The 22,667-nt window shown below is 40.5% G+C and overlaps 1 protein-coding gene across 4 annotated transcripts in view; it reads left to right on the top strand.

Annotated features, from left to right (window-relative positions):
• Positions 1–22,667, top strand: part of SRGAP1 (SLIT-ROBO Rho GTPase activating protein 1) — a 136,338-nt gene that overhangs the window by 35,872 nt on the left and 77,799 nt on the right. The window lies entirely within an intron of this gene.

The raw sequence follows: 22,667 nt of genomic DNA, 5'->3' as shown, positions 1-22,667 counted from the left end.
CAGGATTGGGAGGGAACTAGACAATTACTAGCCCTTGTTAGAAGTGTCCAGTATGAACGGTGGTGTTCTGTAACCCAGGAAGCATCTGCCAACTTGCAAGTTCTTCAGCCACCAGCTGAAAAAAATGTGTGTGTCCTCTGTGTATTCTATAGTTCTGACTTGTGTTTCATTCCTTACTAAGAAGAGAATATTCAGTTCAAGGATGAAAACAGGTATTTGACATGCTGGAAAGCTTTGTACTGTGAAAAATGTCACCAATTCAAAAGCTAATTTTTTTTGCAAGAGAGCATGCTTTCTTTCTGTCTTTCTGTGCTTTGGTAAGGTCACTTGCTTGTCATGTATCTTAAAGTAACTTTTCTTGGTAGTTGCTAAGCATTTCACCAAATTGCTCAAAAATACTGCTTTTATAATAGAAATAGGAAGGAGCTGGTTCTGAACCTCTTTGGATAGATCTTCAGGGAGCAGTTGGGCTTTCCTTTTAACTATTTTTATTCCTTACATTGGCCTCTATTAAGTAATTTTGCTGTTATTTGCAGTATGTTGATTACATACTGGAATAGTAAAACTTAGAATACATGTTACTTAAACATGAATACATTAATATTTTTATTCCAGAAGAATTTTCTTCCTAAATCCTGAAACTATCCTACATTTCCTGCACAAACAGTTTTACATGAACAGAGGTGAAGATTTTTACCCTCAGTTTTTTTAGGGTCAGATGGTGCTTTTGTTTTTGGATAACACTTCCAAAAGCTAATACACATAGCAGCATGAGTCAGTGGCTATTGACATTGTCACATTAAACATGTTTGAAAGAGTTGAAAGAAATGCCCAAGTGTGTTTCAAGTAACCATAGTTAGCAGTCACTGGCTTTACAGAACTCTTTGTATTCTCTCAAGGGAGGTCTAAGATGTCCTTCTAATACAAGCAAATTATGTGCACAACAATATTGAGCATTGTTATTTCAAGAATTATTTTTCTTGTTTCCAAATGAGTTTAGCATATGATTTTGTTCATTTGAAGAAAATTCTTACGTGTTCAGGGGACTGTCTATAATCCAAGGAAAAGTTCAGTTAAGTTTGCTTTGACTGTGATTGTGTAGCAAAATAATTTATTGAGAAGTAGGTGTATGTGAAGAAGTTGTGCCTTCACTTTGCTTGTGAGCATGCACTTTATCTCTTCAATCCCTGTAAGAATTGTGGTATAATTTAGTTTGGGAGATGTCTGAAGGCTATCTAGTCCAGTATGTTCTGAGCAGCCCCTTAGAAGAGGTTGCTCAAGGCTGTTCACACTTGAGCTTTGCATATGTGCAAAAACGGAGATTTCACTGTCTCGCTAAGCAACCTGTTCCCTTGTTTGACTCCCATCACAGAGAAAACCTTTTCCTTGCAGCTAATCTGAATATTCTGTCATCCAGTTTCTGTCTATTGGCTCTCCCTATGTCACTGAGAACCTCTGAGAATACCAGGGCCTGTCTTCTGTATGGATTCATTCCCATTAGATAGCTGAGGATAACACTAATGTCTTCCTCTGTGTTCTAGTCCACAGTGTGAAAGGGAAAAAATACTCAATTTGCCATTTTGTTTTTCTGTGGGAATTGTAATATGGAAGTCTTTTGCCTCAGAAGTCCTCTGTTGGCTGAATTTTCTAATTATAGGAATTTTTTCCTCCCCTTTTTAAGGAAGTGTAGCCCAACTGAAGTTGTCCATTAGAAAGTGGTAGAAAGCATAGAGCACTTGAATTACAATTCTCTGAGAATTACAGTTCCATTTTGAATCCAGATATTTTCAGCTTGAAGTGTGAGGGTTTTTTCAGGCTCTGTTACAACAAAGTATCAGAATCTCATGTGTATAAAGCAGTCTTTTATAGGAAAAACTTGAGCTTTGCCATTCAATATAAAATTTACGTTTTACTTAAGTTTGCCAGAAAGCTTTTAAGCAGATGTCTAATGCATCTTAATACAGCTGAATGCATTTTTGCTGCTGCCAGAAGAACTGTACCCTAGTGTTTTTTGAACATTGTGATCTTAATCATTTTTCTCAAGCCCTCTGAAAGTTCATCTTTTGTGTATTTGTCTCAGTTTCTGATGTTCCAACCAATTTTGATTACATTGCAGTTGTTGACTCTTTTTAATAACCAGCTATTTTTTCTTTACTACTACACCAAGAAGCATAAATGAGTGTAGGTTTTGTGTGCTTTTCAAGTATTAAACTTGAACTTTCTTTGGAATATCCAGGAGACAAGGTAAAACAAAAAGGCAGGGGAAGTTGTTATATTGAACTGTGGTGTTTGGTTTTGTCAAATGGACAGGTTTAACTGCTCAAAACATACCACGTGTAAGTATGCACAGTGCAGTACTTTGACAGACAGAACCTTACAGCCTTGGTATTACAGAACAAACATCAAACAAGATGGTTTTATCTTCCAAGGTTTATAAAGAAGCATTTTGGATTTTGACTGGAGGAATATATGACTTAAAATGTAGAAAACGCTGGTATTTCAAATGAGTAAAAAGAACAGAGAATCAAATATGATTTATTGTGGCCCCTCACACAGTGAAATTCAACTTGTTCATGTTTATAAAGTACAAAGAGATCTTAGGGCTCCGTGCATGAGGCTGGTGAACGTGGTTCTGAGGCTTTAGTTTACTTTGCATCACACCTAGATGTGTTTTACCTGGTTTGAGCCTTTTAAAAGGACAAGACACCTTCATCTTCTCAAGCTCATTCTCTGGAGGGAAAGTTTTGAAAAAGTCTTTTCATCTCAAAAGGTTTTAAAATGGCCCATTGTGGCAGGAGGAGGCAAACCCTGTCCAGTGCTTGGATTTCCAAAGGAATGAGAGGAAAAATTAGAAGAATTTTACAACTAATTTTTTATGAGTAACAGCACTGATAAAAGTAAATGCAGCTAAGGTTAGAAGGACTATGTGAAAGCAGTGAAAATTTCTTTTGAAGTATTTCTCATGACAAACACTGAAAGTGCTCATAGCAACTATCACCAGGGAGACGAGTGAAATCCTGAAAAACCCGAAGGTCAGATGTGAGCACCAGGAGACATTCCATCTCGATTAACTAGGCTTTGGGCCAAGCAATCCCTTTCCCCCCCATTTCAATGTTTTTTTAAAGTGGTTGAAGAACACTCTTCCTTAGAATAAAGTATCTCTTCATTGCTGAAAAAGTTACAAAGATACAGACAGTATTACGTAAGCCTGGAATGGGGCTGGCATCGTAATGATCTCAAACCTTAGAATAAGCTGTCAGGATACCAAATGGCTGTGAAAATTAGCTGTAATGGACATAGTTAATGCACAGTCTAACAGGTTACAGCTTCTTTACTTTTTTAACATATAATGGCCACCTCCTGCAGGCACAGACTTTTTTTTTTTTTTTTACTTAATGGGAAGTTTTAAGTAACATCGTCCAATTTCTGTTTTAGGTCAAATATTAGACTCAATGATCTCAGAGGTATTTCCAAACCTAGTTGATTCTGTGATTCTGTTGACACAGTTGTTAAATGCAAAGCCTGGAGATACACTGAAGAATGTGTTGCTTGTGTTTGTTTTATTCTTTGCTTGTAAATGAGGAGGAAGTATTTCACAATACTCTCATGAATATTAAGTAAAAAATTATGTTAGAAATTCAAAACATGTAATTGCAAAATCCTGGGACCATTTTTCCGTGTTTTTTGAAAGGGTGACTGCTGGAGCCAAGTGCCTTATTTTTCTATGAACAGTTAAACAATGAGTATGACATTCTCGGTGGTACTGTCAGATTTTTATTTGCTTGCAGTGCTTTCTTGAAAGAGAATCTCTTTGCATCTTTTTCTTCATACTTCTGCCTTTGTTTTTACAAGTTTATTTTGCTTTGTCTAGGGCTTCATTCTATTTCATTGCAAAAAGTTTTAATGTATATTGCTGACTTGAGGTTTATCTGTAAGATTTGCCAGTTTTATACTTGGGTTCTGGGAAATGCACAGTGGTGGACGTCATGCCCTGGCTTGCTCTCCAGCCAGTCACCATCCTCCACTGATCTGACACATCTTCTGTTTTGTGGCCTTTTTATTGCTGGGTTTTAAATAAATAGGCCAGCTGGCATAAAAAGTGGGGATAGCTGTTTACTGCTATTGATTAACTTACGCACGACCACACTTTTCAATTCGTGTGGATAAACAAAAACGAAGCACCCAGGCCAGCAGCTCATTTCTTACGTAACCTTGCCAAATGAGTCTCTTTGGGCTGCAGCCTGGATCAGTTGGGCTGGCCTGCACTGATGAAACTTAGCAGCAGTGGGAAGACGTGGCAGCTGTCAGTGTTGTCACTGCCTTCATGGATCTGTGGCCTGATGAGCTCTGTGTAAAACAAATGGATAGAGAAGTCATTGGGGTTTGCTCTGTGGTGGGGGTATCCCTTACATTCAGGGATAAATCAGATCTCACTGTAGTGACTGCTATATTTAAGTTTTTGCTAAGAGCATCTTCAAAATGACCTATGCTGCTGTTGGAATGCCAATGCACTTCTCCTGCTGCCTTCCTCATGCCCCCATAAATGCCCCAACAGGCTGACAGGGTGTTGCAGTTTCTGGGGAGCAGCCACTGAGCAGCTCTGCTGGCTGCAGCCCAGCTGAACCCACGGCAGACATGGAGAGCAGGGCCATGGTGGGGATGTGGTGCTTTTCGCAGGGTCACCTGTGCAGGTGAGGCTAACTCAGGCAGGAACAGTGGTGAAGTTGCCAAAAAGAAGGCAAAGCAGGTGAAAGTGATATGTAGGAACTACCTGTGCTGTGTTCCTAGAGGACTGGCACAGATCTGCTTTCCTTGGGATGACAGTTGTAAGAAGAAAACATGAAAGCAGAATGCATACCTATAGAATTGACCAGATCTAATGTCTGAGTATTATATCACTTCCCCAGTGTCAAGATGAGGTGTAACACTGGAGAGATTTTTATGCCTATGGTTGCAGAGTAAATACCAAAGTATTTCTGGCATTTTCCACTAGATTTCATGCTTATGCTTCTAAATTATTCAACTTTGGTATACAAAATGCTCAGTATAGTCCAGAGCTGTTAATGTCTACAAGAGATGTCTTAGTTTTAAATTAGCAAACTATCCCTAATATTTTAAATTTTGCTTTTAAACTAATATTTAGATGCTTTTCAGATGCTACTGGCACCCATTATAATTGTGTTATATGATATCCCCACCTGCCTTGGTGCTGATCTTAGTTTTAGCTTAGAACAAGGCTGAAACTTCTCACTGAAGTTAGTGATGCTCTTACATCTACATCACCGTAATTCAAGCCTAATGAAGTATTGGAAAGTTTTCAAGGAAAGAATTGATTTTGTTGTGAAAATGGAAATGTTTTTAATACTGATCTTTCCTGCTATATGAAAGAACAAACGATGTGACCTTAATTTTTTATTTATGTAAAACAAAAAAATAGGAATTTTCAATACCTTTTAGGCATTTGCAAAACTTTGGGGTTTGGCTGAGACAGATGGATTGTTTGGTTCGCCTTCGGTATTCATAGTAGAAGTCCAAAACCCCAGAGTAGGAAATGGCTTTTTATAAGACTCCCATAAATGCCTATAGTGTGCCTTTTATAATGGTATACCTGTCCATTCTAAGCATGTAAATATCATGACATTTGCTGAGAAATACATCTTGTACCATTTAATATTTTACCTTTTTAACAAAATGCTCATGAAAAGAATACAAAGTTGCATAAGAATATGTTGTTTGCTCTCAATAATAGGAGGAAGTGACTGTGACTTAAAAGACATGTTTTTATTTTACTGATGGTGGTGGTGGAAGTAGGTTCTGTGAGATAGATGACAGTCTTCTCATAGAACACAGGACAGTAAATCTTTCATTTCACTAACTTGCTCATAAGCCATCATCAGTTTGCTTGTCAGGGTTATAAGATTCAGGAAGTCTCAAGATGGAAAGAATCTTTGCCTTTTAAGTATTTGATTATTTTCTGCCTTGATTCTTAATGAGGAGAAGATGATAATTCTGCTATTAAAAAGGACTGGGCTGGCAATATCATATTATTGGTTAATTTATAATCATTATAAATTAATGAATTCATTGCATAGAAGATTTTTATGTTCCCAGTTCTGATGACAGCAGGAATGGTTGTGACTTTGGAGGATTGCTTTTGTTTGGATGTATAAGCTCTCTCTGAAGCTTTCTGCTTCACATGGGTTTACACTGAAATCTTGCTAGTGAGTTCACCTCCACACATATTTATATCAGGCTTCATTGCTGTTGTATGCTCATTTTGCTTGCCTCAAATGATGTTGTATGGTGCAGTGACTACCGCTAAACACACAGCCCAAAAAATCGTGATTGCTGGGTGTGCAGCAGCCTGCCTGTGATTTCCTGGCATCTCCAGCTGTGCCCTGTCTGAGCACGAGACCTGGAACTCTGCTCATCTCCGGGAGGAAGCCTGCAACTCTCCCACTCTTAGGCGGCACCCCGAGTTTCAGTCTTCCAATGATAGAGTGTGGTTTCCTCACTCAGCTAATTTATCCCCCAGACTGTGTAATTTTGTTCTTTTTGGAGCAAGGACACTCTGGATTTAGAACAAAATCTGTACAAAATAAGCCTTGGCTTCGAAAACACTGAAATTGTCTAAATGCAGGGCATGTTTGCTAAGTGTTTGGCCAGCGCTGGATGAGCTGGATGTCCTTTGGAGCTCCCCAGCGCTGACACCTTTGGGAACCCCTGGTAACTCAGGCTTTGCGGCAAAGGTGCTGTTTATCCTGTAGGTTAAGCCTTTGGTCTGCTTGTGCCAGCTCTTCCAAAGCAACATTTGCACCTAACTGGAGACAGAGTAAATTAATTCCTTAAAGCAGCTTGGCCCATTGTATTTCAGGAGTACGGTTGAATGTTCTTATCTCGAACCCATTGTGTTTCTTCCGTGTTTGCTCTTCCCACAGCCCCAATGAATTGCAGCATTAAGACATACAATAACTACTCTATTAGACGATGCTGAGTTAGGGAGTCTCAACAACTGACTTATGGTGCAGTGCCTTAACTATTTTTTTGCCTAGCAGCTTTCTTAGTATTCATAGCTTTATTGTGTATTCATAGCTTTAATGTGTATCATTTCTGTTTCACAGCTTATGTCATTCCTCTTCTGAATCATGGCCGCTAAAATGGTATGTTTCTTACTTCAGGGGCACAATATGGTTCTGTCATGACATTTCTAATAAATGTGCTGTACTCAAACAACTCAATGTGGAGGTTTTTACAACTACTTTGCAAATTTTGTGGTATTTCTGTCTTTGTAAAAGCAAAGACATCTCTGTGTCTACTGGAAGTTTTTGATACCTACCTCTGCTGGTAAACTGCTTGCATCATCTCCAGTAAAATGAGTGTTAGTAGTCATTAAAAGAAATCACTCAGAACAAAAGCTTAAACAGTTGCAACTGGAACAGAACATGACAAAATCACAGTGAAATGTGTGATATGTTAATGGTAAGTATGGGAGGGTGGTGGAAGAGGAAAGGGGACTGGTGAGCTGGCCATACAAGGCAAAAAAGGGGCAAAGGAGAGTTCATACCTTGTGAATGCTGCTAGAGCACTCTCTGAGGGAACACCTCAGTTTCGTCCTGACCGTAGCTGGAGTTGTGCTTAAATCTGTTGTGTCAGATCTCTCTAGATGTCTTTCTCAGCTTACCTGAGTGGCTTGAACAATATAAAGTAGGGATGGTGCTTTCTTTGGCTTCTTGCTGATGGTAAACACTGGGAATGTCGTGTGTTACTCTGCACATTGTTTAGCACAGTGGTCTTTCTTCTCAGCTGGAGTTTCTGGGAGCTTTTATGCCAAAGGAATAGAATAATTTTATCCACTTCAATTATTAAGCCATGCTCATCTTCAAAAAAATGAAGATGACAGCTAACTTTTCTTGTGCCATGGAAAAAAACTTAATAGACTTAGCTTATTTAAATATACACTAGATATCAAAGAACATTATCCTTGAATGGAAATATCCCACCAAATCTTTTACACTCAAAACCTGCTTTGAAAGAAAAAGAGTTTGTAGTCCTCTAATGTGAGAAGCTACAAAATTATATTCATGAATCTCATTAAAAAAATGACATCAAGATGCTGTCAGTATCGGTGCAGTCCCAGAGTATTCACACTGAAGATGTTTGCAGAGGGCACTGCCTAATCAGGTGAGCTATAGTTTTTTCCAATTGACAGAACTAATTACAGAGCACAGTAGAAATCTTCCAGTGGACTGGAGTGAAATCAGGCTTCTCATGTAAGTATCAACATTGTCTAGCAAAAGCCTCTTGCTGATTTGCATCAATAAACCCCTGTCTGGTGTGTTCACATCTATGATTCTGGATCTCCTTTCTTGTTACTTTTTGTCTAGGAAAAAAAAGTTAAGTACTTATTTCTGTGTTGATGGCCAGAGGCAAGACCTAGTTCTGGGTGTTACTAGACTTTAAACTTGTGTCTTTACAAGGTGTGAAGATTAAGAACCACAAGTGGGGACCTGATGCCTCCTTCAGCAGAGGCAGCAGTAGAACTTGCTTTGGTTTCATTGATGCACAACTGAATCTTACTTGCTCTCTTCATTCTCACATGTTTGTCTTGGCTTTAGTTTTCACTGTTTTCTGAACTTAAAATTTTTAATCTAACAATTCATAGAGCTGTTGTTTAAAAAAGCATCAAAACACAGTGAGAACTGTAACCATCCATGAAATATTGAAGGAACTGTGCACTGGATTTGTACTGAACTGTCAGTGGTGCCTCTTGCAAGACTGTGTTGTGTCTCTGAATTGCTTGTCTTGGATCTCAAATGTGTTTCTGCATACATGAAAACTGAAATACTCAGGTGATCTATGTGAGTAACTAAATCCCAATGCATGGGGAAAATTTCCTCTTCCTAAAGGTAAATTTTCAACAAAAGAAACTGTAATAATTTTATTGTTCTTGTTTTATTTTCTCATTTTTTAATATAAGAATGTAAACACAGTGCTGCCTGGGGCACTTGGAAGTCTGGCCCTTTCTGCTCTCATTGCATCATACTGACACATGGCTCAAATATTACCATTCACAGTCTGGAGCACCCACTTCTTGCACTGGATTTGAGGAGCATGGTCTTCTCCTTTTTGTGGGGGTCAGGCCTTCTTGAGTCATTGACCAGCTGAACAGTGAGCATATGTTTCACTGCAAGTGCCTGTAGCCCCACTGGTGCCAGCATAGTTGTGTTATTCATGCTGGAAATGTGTGGCTCTTCACAGGGTCATGGCAGCATAAGAAATTTTTATATTATATGTGAAAGTTTTTGTTGTGGTAACTGCCAGTGGATTTTGATGACACCACTGCTGTGAGCATCAGAGCATCATTTAGAAAATGTTCATCCTTTTAGAGTTTAAGTTCATGCTTGTTTTTCTGACTTCCTCAATATGCTGGCATTCTGAGAAGCTGTCATAAAATTTCCAGTTTTTAAATATGCAAAGCTATCCTTTAGCATTCCAGTTTACCTCTCTTCAAGCCAGTTACCATTTTCCTCTTAAAAACTTCAGGTGATGATTTGTTTTCTGTCAGGATAAGAAAAACTTGCCTGTTTATATTCCTTTATACTTTGGATTTTTTACCTGTTTTCCCAAAAAAATATGTACCATGAGATCCTGCTGTGTCCATCCGTCTGGCTGCTGGCCTTCTCCTTCCAGCACCTTTTCAACTTGTGGGCACATCTCAGTCACATGGGTCACAGGGTCAGCAGTCTGAGAGACAGGATGCTCCTGAGAGCTTTTGCAATATGCATAACTGTAGGAGGGAGGTTTTATTCCTGTTCCAGCTGAGGTGTGTGCTAATTAGCTCATCTTTCATTAGCTATCAGGAGACAGAAGCAAACAGGTTACATCACTTCTGCTTTTATTTTCCTCTTTCCTCTGCCCTTGCCTATACTGTTTGCCATTTGTTTCCCCTCTTGAACAATGTCACTCTCTTGGGAGATCCTGTTGTTTGTCATCCTGTTATTTTGACCAGCACTCTTGTCTTTGCTCCACAGCTGCTTATCTTTTGAACTTTGCTTGCCTAAAAATTGTTGAAGATGCTGCAGGGAAACCAGCTGGGAGTCAGAAAAGCCATCAGAGCTGTGAGGTCTGTCAGGAAACAGGAAACCCAAGTTGTGAGGGTACTCTGCTGCAAGGCTGCAATCAGTGGAAAGTCTAATCCTTCCATCCTTTAGTGACTAATCCTAGTTTGTGTGTTCAGGCTCTGGGAAGTCAGCAGAAGCTATCTGTGTTTGTAAAGAGTTGCTGGACCAAGTCTTTATTTTGAAAGGCAGATAAATGGTTTCTTGCCTTTGAAACTGGTGCCAGCAGGAACAGTCTGAGCACGCTGAGAAAAAAGATGTACTTCGGTGAGCTAATCGCTTGAATGTTCAACAATTGGCTAAGTGGTAAACTTTAAGCAGATTATGTTACACTGATTGCTCTTCCTGTTTGTTTTTTTTTTTAATGTCAAATATATCACAATTTAATGTACGAAGACATGCCTCCAAGTAGAACCACAAACACTTATAGGGATACTTGCTTCAGACAACATATGGCACATCCCATGAATTATGGACAGCCAACATACGGAGAATGGAGACAGCCTAAGGAATGATTAGACCTGTTATCGTAGCAGTGACTGTACATTATTTTCACTTGACTGGGAAAAAGGAAATTTTACTCTTGATTGGGGCCAAGATTGTTGCTTCCAGGTGCAATAATATTAACAATGCATATGAATATTTAATGGTTTCTAGGAAATGTGGTTTAGTTTTGGCTACAACTTTAGTTCATTGAAAAACTAATTTTATTCTGTGCTGAACTCTGTGTTTTTGATGTAGCTGTTAACAGTCTTGTTGCAAGACCAGCAGCATAAAAATAGAACTCAATTTTTGTAATTGTATTATTGTAAAACATTGTTACCCACTGGCAAATATGCTACTCCAGATGTGGGTGACTTTCAGCAGGTTTGTATTTACTGATTCCTGCTGTTCTTGTTCTGAAAAGTAGATTTTATGTTTTTACACTCAGGTTAATTGCATTGTTCCACTAACAGGATTTGTTCATCTTCCAGCGGAAATCTTATTAGTAAAATGCTGATAATGCAGAGTTTGGGCTCTTTTTAGGGTGAAAGACCCAAAGGTTTTTAATTTAAATCCTGGCTCTGCTTCTGAGGGTTGTCAGATGTCTTCCATAGCATCTACTTCCTGAAAAAACCACCTAAAACTGGCCAGCCCACAGCACGTCCCTGCAACCGTAACAGTGCCCACGTGTGACTGGGCACCCTGGACATTTGGGCCAGCTGCAGAAGTCAGTACTGGGTGGCCGTGCTGCTTCCAAAATTTCTACCACAGCTAAAATAGAAATCCAGAGATGACTTTTTAAGTTTAGATATTCCAGTTTGCATTGCAGAAGTGAAAACTTTCTGAAACTTTATCCTTGTGATTCAAGTGTTGCAAAACCAAAGAAACAGAAGTCATAGAAAAGAATGACCTTTTGCACCTCAGGGTTACCAGCCAGACCTGCTGCTCACTGGAACGTGACAGAAGTTTAAGCACCAGACTGCTGCTCTCAACTCTATCAGAAAACCACTTGTGCCAGCCATTATCGCCTCTTTTCTGATAGCATTAGCAATTTAATGCTTCCCAGCTGACTGATAGTTAAATAGGTGTTCTTCAGCCTCTTACTTAGGTATGTTTCCCATCACACTTTCTCCTAGCCAGCCTGCTAGGAAGTGCTACGGGCTGATAATGAGCTAAATCAGAATCCTTACTCCATCTTAACCATCTTAGTTCTGCCGCTGTTGTTTTCAGCACTCTCTGTATTAGGTATGTGAACATCAGTTTACCAAAGATAATAAAGCTTCTAGTTTTTGCACACTGTAAATCAAAAAAACTCATGTGATTCCAAAACATTTATGCTTTCTGGCTTTACTGTTCCTGAAGACAGCTGTCAGAGCATGATGTAATAGCCTTCACTATGGATAATTCACAGGTGCTTCACAACATTTATATGCAAAAACTTCATGGAAAAGCTTTTACCTCTTCTGTGGAGGAAGAAGAGTAAAGGACAGGCAGTGTCTCAGTCAAATGATGAACAACATTACTAGTTTTGGAAGGGAAAATTTATAGGTAAATCTTCATGTCCTTGTGTCTTTGTATTTTGTATTTGTTGTATTGATTCTCTTTCTGAAAATTCAGGGCACCTTCCTTTTTTAGGGAAGTTGGAGTGAACATGACTCTTCTTTTGAAATTATCAAGATTTAGAGCCATGCTGCCTTGCTCTGCATAGGTGCATATTAAGGCACGTGTGTTGTGCAAGACTGATAGATCTGAATGTCACATATGCAGCCATAGATGATATAACCCTTAAAAGATGTTGAATTTATTCAGTGTGATACCTCTAAAAATTGAGATCCCAGTTTTACTACAAGTCTGGATGTTTTCAGAGTTTTACTACAAATCCAGAGTCTGGGATCCTCAAAGTTTTCTCTTTCCTTTTCGTCATATCAGCATCTGTAGAAATGAATATGCACACTGCAGGAAGATCAGGAAATTCTGCCTTGTAGTGTATTGAACAAGACTCATCATAACATTTAAAAGATTTAAAATCAGAACAGAATATTTTGATAATGTCTTTTAAAAGAAGTTCTGACTCAATTAGCCTTCTCCTGTGTTATGTTTAATGAGGTCAAGATTTTCTAAGTGGAAATTTATTCCAATATCTTTATGATCACTTCAGCTTTTGTCTGTTGCTCTGACAGTCCTGCTGAACTTGAACTAGCCTTAAGTTCTGGATCTCTTGATAAAAGTTTCTAATATGGGGTTGTGCTTTTATGGTAATATTTGTTATTGAATATCTTGATCATTGAAAAATATATAGGAGTTTAGGATGTACGGATGCAATGGACTTGAAAGTAAGTGAACAAGGTTTTTTTGTTGGATGGCACTCTTACTAAGAGGCTCAGTGATGCAGGAGTTAACCCTGCAGCTCTGCTGCCTGCTACAGTGTGAGTCAACAGGCAGGCTTGTAATCAGAAAAACATCCTTCTACCTTTGAAGCAAATATGCTTTTTTCTCTATGGGAGACAATATCACCATCCAACTTAGAAGTGCTTTGTAATTCAGAGTCACAGAAGGCTTAATTTCTATGAGTCTAAGGATTTGAACGTTTAGGGATTTTTCACAATACTTTCTCCACTCTGAAAAAGCAGTCACTTTGCTGAGTTTCTCCAAAAATTTGAAAAGTTCAGGCAGACAGTTTAATAATAAATTTTAATTGTAAATCAGAATTGCCTTTAACTGCTGCTTTTCATCTCACTAATGTATGCATCAACTCTTTCCCAAATCAGATAGTATCTTTCAGACAGGAAGCAGAAAATGGTAAGTCAACTTACTATTCAAAAACATCATTTAAATTTCTAGTTAGAATTTTAGGCTTGCAACCAAGATAATACAGAAAAACTACAACTTCATTTTGGAGCCTTCAAAGATGAGTAAAATTACAAGTGATGAGCAAATCATATTGTAAGTGCGGATTGGTTGAAATGTTGCCTCACAATTTACAATTTACTTAGGATATTTTTACATGACTGTTGTCTAGTTGTGGTATAGTTCCTCCCCCCCCCCCCTTTTCTTTATTTCTTTTGTGTTTTCAGGCTCTTTGCCATTTGTACTGGAACCTCTTGCACTCTCCTCAACGGTAGCACTTACTTCCCCTTGTAGCCCCAGCTGCTGGAAGTAGATGCAGAGACCTGTAGGGTTCTTCTGCCTTTGAACTTGGACAATAAACTGCTTGTGACTACGCAGATTTTTTTTTTTTTGTGTGCTAAAGGCAGCATTTCACACCATTTCCTCTCTTCATCCTACAGATGTCTACATACTTGAGTTGTAGAACTGGGCTTCTTGACACCCAGAACAAAATGTTTTTCTTAAGAAGCAGGAGGGAGTTACTAGTACTCAAACCCGCAGCATAGCTGTCCAGTGAGATGTTTCAAAAGTACTGGTATGCAGGTAACCGTGCCTTGTATTCTCTCTCTAACCAAATTGTTTACTTCTCCTGCATTTCTTTTGCCATTAATGCCAGGCATTATGTCTGTGAGTGTGCTGTGGGGAGGAGGTGGTTTTGGTGTTAGAACTGCTCTCAGATCTCCTTGTGCTGCTACTCAGCTGTTTCTTCAGTGCTGTGCCCTTGATTCCTCTGGTGGGACATCAGACAAGTTCTCTTGCTCATGCTTGCCTTGCTTCCCCAGCACTGCACCAGCATACCAATAGCTGCCTCACTTACACAGGGCTTTGTTAAAGATGGTGTAGAAGTTTACTGTGATATTAATTGCATGCTGTTTTAATAAGGACCACCTCTGTGAGTCACAGCAGATGAGGACCTGTAGCTTGGAGGCTCGTGTTAACCTCAGGAGAGTAGAAGAGAGTCATGGTGACGGGGAGCAGCAGATTGATTGCCAACTCTGACAGTGAGATGCACCATAATCTCTGTAGCTCTTAGGTCCTTTGTGCCCAACTTTATTAACGTCAGGACAAGGAATGAAGATACTGTGATCATCTCAACACCTTTTCTCCCCTACTGCAGTGTGTATGGAGTGACAAAAACATTCTTTCTTTCTCAGTATATGATAGCAAGAGGAGAGAGACTGTGTCATCTCTTTTTTACTCCTGGCAGCAGGCAGGCAGGAAGAGATGAGATGTATAGGCCTTCTCCCACACTCTCCAATGCTCAGTAGCATAAGAAAAGCCAAGTTAGAAAAAATTAATAGGAAGCATAAGGAACTGAAAAGGGGCTTTCAAGATAGACAACTGTGTCTTTGGAACACAAAAGTAGAGGACATGAGAGATAGGAAGAGTAACAGTGAGATGGGACAGGTGTGTACCACTGCCTGGCACTGGACTGTGTAGAATATGGTAGCTCTGAGACAGGAGTCCTGTCATGTGCTCCGCTTTGATGACCAGCAGCTGGTGCAAGGTCATGGCACACTCCTGGAAACAGAAGTGGTGAATCCTTGAGGGAAACGCTTACCCCAAAAGGTTAGAGGGTGAAATGCTTTTCAGTGTCTTGACTTTTGATCCCTGTGCATTTCACACCTAGTTACTTTTCTTCTTTCATTTATAGCATCGATTCCCCGGGAGCTTTTTAATTTTTTGTTGGGGAGTGTGTTTTTAACATGTCAGCAAAAACCCCCAAAAACCATAACGTTCAAGTCAGATCTTAGCCTGGATGACTCCCTCCAATGGCTTGGAGATTGACTGAGTTGAAGTTGGTAGTGTTCCTTTAAGATTGCAAATGATAAAGAAAATAAAGCCAGGCCAACTGAGCACTGCAGCAAGGCAATTCTGGGAAGATTACCACCCCATTAGTGCTCCTCATTCTGCCATAGTTGTGATCTTATCAGTACTGTGGTTTTCTAGATATCATCTTACACCTGGAAAGCATTAACACAGGATTCAGTTCCATGTTGAATTCCTTCAAATGCATTTGTTTGTGGAAGTAAGTTATCTGTTGCATTTGACGTGGCATAATTATAATTCCTTTCTCCTGAGACAACTCTTTGTTTTGTTCTTGTGAATGGTTTTTTGCCACAGCATTTCCTTTCTGATTTATTTGTTTTATCATTTTAAACCCCTTTGAACAAAGAGATACTTGATTTTGTTCCTTATTTAATTGCCATAGTTATACTCTTTCCTGACTAGTATGTTTGTAAGCATTCATAACTTCTTTTATGTTAGTATTCCAACATCTGGACTTAAGAGTCCTTGATAAGTGCCTCTGATCCATAGTAAGTGCTGGCTGTCATCTTCCATGAAGCTCTTACTTAAGCAGTTGCCTTAGGACATCAAATATGTATTGCCTTCTATCTTCCTAACAGAGGGGAAAAAAGGAGTTGGAAAGACTAGTAGCAATAAGGGAAGTGTTCTGTAGTTAAAAAGAGTTATCCCACTGGTGCAGGAGAGGTTGTCTCAAGTCAGTCTGCTTTGGTGCATAGCAAAGAGGCATGTTTCTACTTCTTCAGAAAAGGTCAGTACGGGTCCCTGTCTAACATTTCTGTTATCTGGCTGGTGACCTGGCCAAGCTCCTGCTTGACAAATCTTTCCCTTTCACACATTGATGCATGGGCTAATCTTGTATCCAGCCCTTCACTAGATGGAGAAGCCCTGAGCAATGCCATAAATCGATGTCCTACCTCTCTGGGACTGTTTCAGAGAGCCAACTCATGTCATGGGAGTCTTTTCTCCCTCTCCAATAAAAATAACCGGATATACAGGATAAGGTTATTTCCTTTTCCTGACACTGAATAGCATCCTGACACCTCCATGCCTCAGACTTAATGTACACATGAAGAAGCAATTACATGACATACCATTTCCTCCCCTTCTTCTGCCATGATTCAGTTGCTTCATGTTCCCATGTCCTCTCAGCATGGGTTGACCTGTCCCTTGTCACAGGTGTCCCAGGACCCTCAGGACAGGCAACCTGCACAAAGGTGGTGGAGGAGGTGTTCACTCTGGGCATTGTACCTGCTCCAAATTCCCTGCAGGAGGATTTCTTTTGTAGTTGACTGAATGAGGAATAATTAGGTTCCTGAACTAGGTACTGCTGTAGATATCATAGATATCTAATATGGGTGCTTGCCTTTCTGAGGCACGGCATCCTGTGGATTGTTGCTTTGCACCACTGCAAACCCAATAGCAAGGTAGATGTGTTAAATGCTGGTCTGATCCGCAAAACCAAAAGGAAATTCTTCTGCAGGAAAGTGCAGGTGAAATACGTGGTTGTGCATGCTGCAGGCTCTAGGCAAGATAGTCATTTATCAAGGAGGAAGCTGTATCATCCTTTTTGTTAATGCTGTACATGTGCATTTTTACTCAAATGCTTGACAATATCTATTTTACTTTATGACTGGCAGTAAAAAAGTCACCCCTATGCTGTAGGATTTGGACTGGAAGACAGTGAGCCTTTGGCATTAGTGCTGTTACTCTTGCCAAGGCATGGCAGTGTCACTTGGAGGGGAATGTATCCTTGTAAGTACCTTGTTGGGGTGCCTAATGTACAGCTGAGAGGTAGACAGTGCCTGTGCCAGGCACTGTGAGAAACGGCAGAGCACATCATCAGATGACAGTGTGTCATACAGGGCAGAGAGGACTTTTCTTGACCCTTTTTTTCTGACGCGTGCAACTGCATGTCTGAATGATTTAAGTGACATTTTATCTATATGCTGCTATGCCTGTGTTCATTTGTTCTTGCTGCCCCATCCTGACTTGCTGGCACAGGGGGCTGCCACTTGCTATTTCAGGTCCTGTTTCCCAGTGCAAAAAAAAGGACTATATGGAGACTAGTGGTTTATAGTCATGAAATCTGTTGGGAGAGAGGCTGGTTTCTCTGGGTTCCCTGTGTCTGCAATGGAGAGAGGAGCAGCTCTCTCAGGGAGCAGACAAGAGCACAGGACACTTGGCTACTGCTCTGAATCAGTGGCTGAAAGAGAAGCAGGGTGGAAGATGAACTCTTCTAGGCCATAGTGTAATAAAACCCTATTACGAGGGAACCTGCATGGATGGAAAACAAACCTTACCTTCAGTTCCCTCACCCGATTCTTTTTTCTGGTTGCATGCAGGCCTTGGTCTGACAGGTCATGGGGACCACGTGTGTCTTATCTCTGGAGGGTCTAGAAGGAAAGAGAAGGGGGTGAGCAACCAGGGACAGGAGGGAAGGTGGGCCCATGTATTTCCTTCACAGCCCACATTTAATCAGCTAACAGAGATCAGCCAAAGCTTCACTCCATCTGCACCTTCGGTCCCTGACTGATCTGGTTTGCAGTAGCCTCCTTAGCCCTTGTCATATGTTCTTGCCTTCTCCTTCATCTCACAGCGGCAGTGAGAGCTGATATGAAGGATAATCTTTTTTACCTTGTTAATTTTTAGCAAGATCAACACCCTAAGCAGGCATAACACATGTTAACACAGATGTGCTCCTCTAGATCCAGCTTAGGTCAGCTTAAGTTGCACCACTGCAGTGTGCAAAGGGCAGTCAGATGCAGATTGTCATTTAACAGCAAGTGCAAAGATAAGCAATAAGGTTTCACCTCTCTTGTAGCACCAAATTTGCTGTAATATTACTAAGTTCTGCTTTTGATAGTGCCTGTGGTAAACAGGATGGCTGCTGGGTTTTTGTTCTGCTGGATTTCCTTTCTCCTCAAAAATTGTGTAGGTCTTGCTTCCAGAACACAAAGGTGAACTCATCCTTCCCCTTCATTATTTTCTCTGAATGTCAGAGCTTGGGTTTGCCTCCCTGCTGCTGTCTTGAGGTCAGCTGGATTTTAAGCATTGATAAGTGGCCCATGGTAGAGAAAGCATGGCCAGATACAGTCCTGTCAACCTGAAGGGTTTTGGGTTTTTTTCCCAATGATCACTCTGAGATGCCCTCATCTCAAACTAATACTCCATTTAAAACTGCTTTTTAAAAAAAGTACTATAGGTTCTTTGTAATAGTCAAACTTTGTACTGAAATGCCCTTTCTCCTACTTAAAAACACCAAACCACCCACTCCTTTGCTTTTTTTCCTCTCTTTTTTTAAAAGAAGTTTAAAAATTGAGGGTACAAAAAATTTTGAAAAGGAGGAATAAGTTACAGGGCCACTGTAAATTCAGTCATGGAATAACGTAAAGCACCTTCTCCTTAGATCACACAATAATTTAGTGAAAGCTGAGAATAAAATTTCCATTTCCCAGGTGTTGTGTGTTTACTGTCTTCACCTTCATCCAGGCAGCTTCTGTCTTTTGTGTGTGGGTTCTGGCATGGGATACTTAATGCCACATGAAAAATACATCGTTCCTGTATATGCCGCATTTTCAAACTGGTTTGAGATTTAGATGGACATGGTTGATAGGAAGGTCACCATTCTGTACTGCCACAAGAATGAACTGGTCTGTGCATCCATTCATTTGATGAATACAGCTGCTGTTGACAGCTATAAATGGCTTCCTAGAGCAGCCCTTAACAATAGATGTCTCGTATTAAAGAGGGTGCAATATTCTGTATTTTTATGCTTGTCTCGGTTTGAGGGGCAAAAACCAAAATGTTTACCCACAAGCGGAGGAGGGGGTTTCCTCCACAATAATCACGCCACTCTTTATCAAATTTAAGAAAAGGAACTTTAATCAGACAATGGACACAAGAAGGATAACTGTTCTTAACTGATACATATATATATATATGTAGGTATAGGTATAACTATAAACAGACCAGAGCAAAACCACTTCCCCAACGCCACAGGAAAAAAAAAACAAACAAAAGAACCCCCCACAACAACAACCCCCACACCGGCAAGTTTTCTCCGGGAGAAGAGTTATACTTATGAGGCAGTATCAGTGTCACAGCCTGGCTGGCTGCAGGGTGACTTCCCAGTTGAATTCTGTCTCTCTCTCTGTGTCTCCTGCGTTCCAAATGAAGAAGGAAAACTGAAAACGACGAACCGCCGCGTGTCCTGGAAAGCAGCTGCAAGTTCTCTTTCCCGGGTCGCTGCCCCAGCCGGGGCGGGCAGGCCGTGATGCTGCAAGCAGCGATGAGACTGGAGCAGAGGCCGGGACCCCAGATGCAGGAACCAGGAGAACAGCCGTGGCGAGGAGAAAAGAAGCGGTTCAGAAAGAAACCACAGCAAGTAGCCAGCAGCAGGAGCAGGAGAAAAAGAGGACAGCTTCCCTCCTCGGCAGCACACCCCTCTGCTCCTATGTCCTCAGTTCCGCCGAGCTAAGAATGGAAAAAATGTCCTCAAAACCAAAAGAGACAACCTGCCCCCACCCAAGCGATCAGCAGTTAACTACTTCTTTTTGTTAACCACTGGCATGGGCAGTTAGTGGCGGGGGAGAGAATTTACATAATAATTCCAAACTACAACAGTGCTGAAAAGGTAGTTTTCTGAACTGACCTGACCTTTATTTTAAGTATTAAGCATCTCTGTATTCAGTAGTTTATGTTTACAGTCTTTAATAAGAAATGTAGTTATTGCCACAAAACTTTGTTCTGTGTTTTTGCAGGAGTTTGTCAGTCTTTCAGCTCAAAATCTCATGTATTCATCACGTAGATTCTTCTATCCTCTTCTGCTTATCCAAATGTTTCCTATTTAAGATGCCTGCAATGGAGCAAATTATTCTGTTCTTCCAAATTTATTTTTTACCCCATACCCCTAAACATATGGGGAATAGAGAAGGAACATATGGCTACTAAGTAAAACATCTTGGTAAACAGAGAGGAGCATCCTGCAAAACAGGGTGTTGTATATGGCTGTCTAGCACCTATGTAAAAAGGTGATCAAAGTATTTCATTTTGCTCTCAAACAATTAAGGTTCTTGCTATTCCTCCCTTCCCACATTCAGAGAGCATCAACAGAGGCACTTGAGCAATGGCAGAAGGTATTGGGATACCTGTATAGGGCAGGGGGAATAGTGAAGGCATCCAAAAAGCCATTTTCAAAAGGAGTCCTGAAACTGCTATCAAGGTAGTTTTGGATTCATTGCTTGGCAACACCATCCTGAAGTCACCCATGCACAGAGGAGTTCCGAAGAAGGATGCAGGTGGTGTGAATCCAGCCCAGATCAGAGGCAGATGTATTTGGCATTACACAAGCAGTGACTGGCCAGACAGTGTGTTCTCTTGCATAGCGAATGAGTGCAGGTTCCTGTAAGACCAAGTGCCTGAGACAGGCACCGCACTGAGCTGATGGGGTGTGCACTGCATGGCAGGAACAAGGACAGTACCTTTTCCTATTACATTTCAGTGAACAAATGCAGAGATCTGAAGGTGCAAATTGGAAAAAGTCTGGCACTCGTGAGAATGCTGGCAGTCTTGTCAAGTATTCCCCTGCCAGATGCAGCCTCTGCAAGGCTCCTTCTTCTGGATCCGCTATTGGCTACATCATTGAAAGCTTTTACTTCTTGCCTTAAATTTCCTTTGGCAGCAATTGTTTAGGTCTTTTTCCTTGGAGATTTAAATATTAAAATTTCTGTCTAAATCATACTGACATATTAAAAAAAATATTTCTCTCCCACAGGAATGGGAATGTTTGGAACTTTACATCTTAACATTACAAGGTTGTAATGAAGCAAAAGACTGAAACTTTGCAGAGGAGGGAAGTTTTAATTAAAATCATTAGGCACTTTAGAACTTAAATATGTTTGTTCTCCTTTGTTAAATAGGAATGCTGAAGGGCTTTCCTCATTTGTTTAGATTTATTTATTTTTAAATCACCTCTGTCTGCACTGTCCATTCATCCTCATGGGCTGAGATACGCTTTGAAAGTATCTTTCCTGTTGTACCACAACTCTGGTGGATCTTCAGTGCTTGTTCAGCTCGGGTATGAACTGCTTGTAGGTCTGCTGGAAAATTTTTTCCTGGCAAGCTGGCTTACAACCAGCTTTTTCTCTTCAGGCTACTGGCTCTTCTGATCTGAATCTCTCCTTCAAGAGTGCTGTATACCTGTGTGGTTAGAGGACTCTTTCTGTGGAAGGTGGACGATGCTGTATTTTTGTGCTCTTTAAGGTTTGCTGTTAGATTTGAAATGGAACAGGAACAGAGTAACTTGAGGCAAATGACTGCAGGTAACTTGAAGCTGAAGGTCAGCTGTGTTTAAGTTACTATCTGTTGATAAGCTCAAATAACTCTAATGGCTTTTCACTATACAGTTTTCTTTTCCAGGAGCTGCCCTGGCTTCTCCTTATCTCTCTACCTGGTTTTGTTTTATAAATACTTCTGATAGGAGCTTCAGGAACTTACTTGATGCAGAAGTAGCAATTTGCTTGCCTAGATAGCACTGGCATCTCTCTCTACTCCCCTCTCCCTTTCCAGGAGGTGCTGTCCAGTCCTTTGATCACAGCAGCCACTTTCAGGGAAAGGGGATACATTCTTGTCAGCAGTTTGGCCACTGCACCCCTGGGTTCATCCAGGCTGAGTAGATGAGCACTGCCCGCGCTTCATGACCTATTGGTCCTTAGTTAATCTTTTTGTTTCAACTCTTTCCCAGTACTCTAGACTAGCTCTAACTGATCTTTGTTTTAAAAGAAAAGAGCACCTCTAAAGTAAATATTTGGAAATTCAGTACCATATTGGGAGTACTTAGAGTATTCCTGGTTAAGGAAACCTAACTGAGGATAAAGCCTCCTTTAGCAAATTGTCAGAAGCCTGTGAGACTCATATTGTTTGCCAACATGTCTGGTTTGCCCTTCCAACTACCCTTACTTTTTTCCCCGGTTGGTATCTGTGCTTACTGCATTAATTCCTTCCAGAAAGTTTCCCTAGTATTTTGCTTATGTCTGGAGCATGGTCTGCTTACAGGATAAAGAATACTCCATCATAGATGTCACATCTTTAATTTCTTCACTGAGTTGCGCACCATTTTCTGTGTATTACCCATGTTTTTCCCCAGAATAATGAATAACTATTTTTGCAGGTTACCACTTTGCCATCTAGCTACTATGGCTGCTGATGTGCTTCTCAGAGCTAGCACTTTATACTTAATGAAAATCAAGATTCAATTTCAGTTTAGCCCTGGAAGGGGCCTGGACGCTACAGATCCTGCCCTGGCCATTGCAACTCTTCTCCTCACTCGCTCCTGCAGGGCTTTTGCTACCACAATGTCTACTTCTAAGTGGA

Source organism: Pithys albifrons, chromosome 3 (assembly GCF_047495875.1).
Source record: "Pithys albifrons albifrons isolate INPA30051 chromosome 3, PitAlb_v1, whole genome shotgun sequence".
Lineage (NCBI taxonomy): Eukaryota > Metazoa > Chordata > Aves > Passeriformes > Thamnophilidae > Pithys > Pithys albifrons.
Note: the sequence above shows the minus strand (reverse complement) of the source record. Positions and strands in the feature narration are given on the sequence as shown.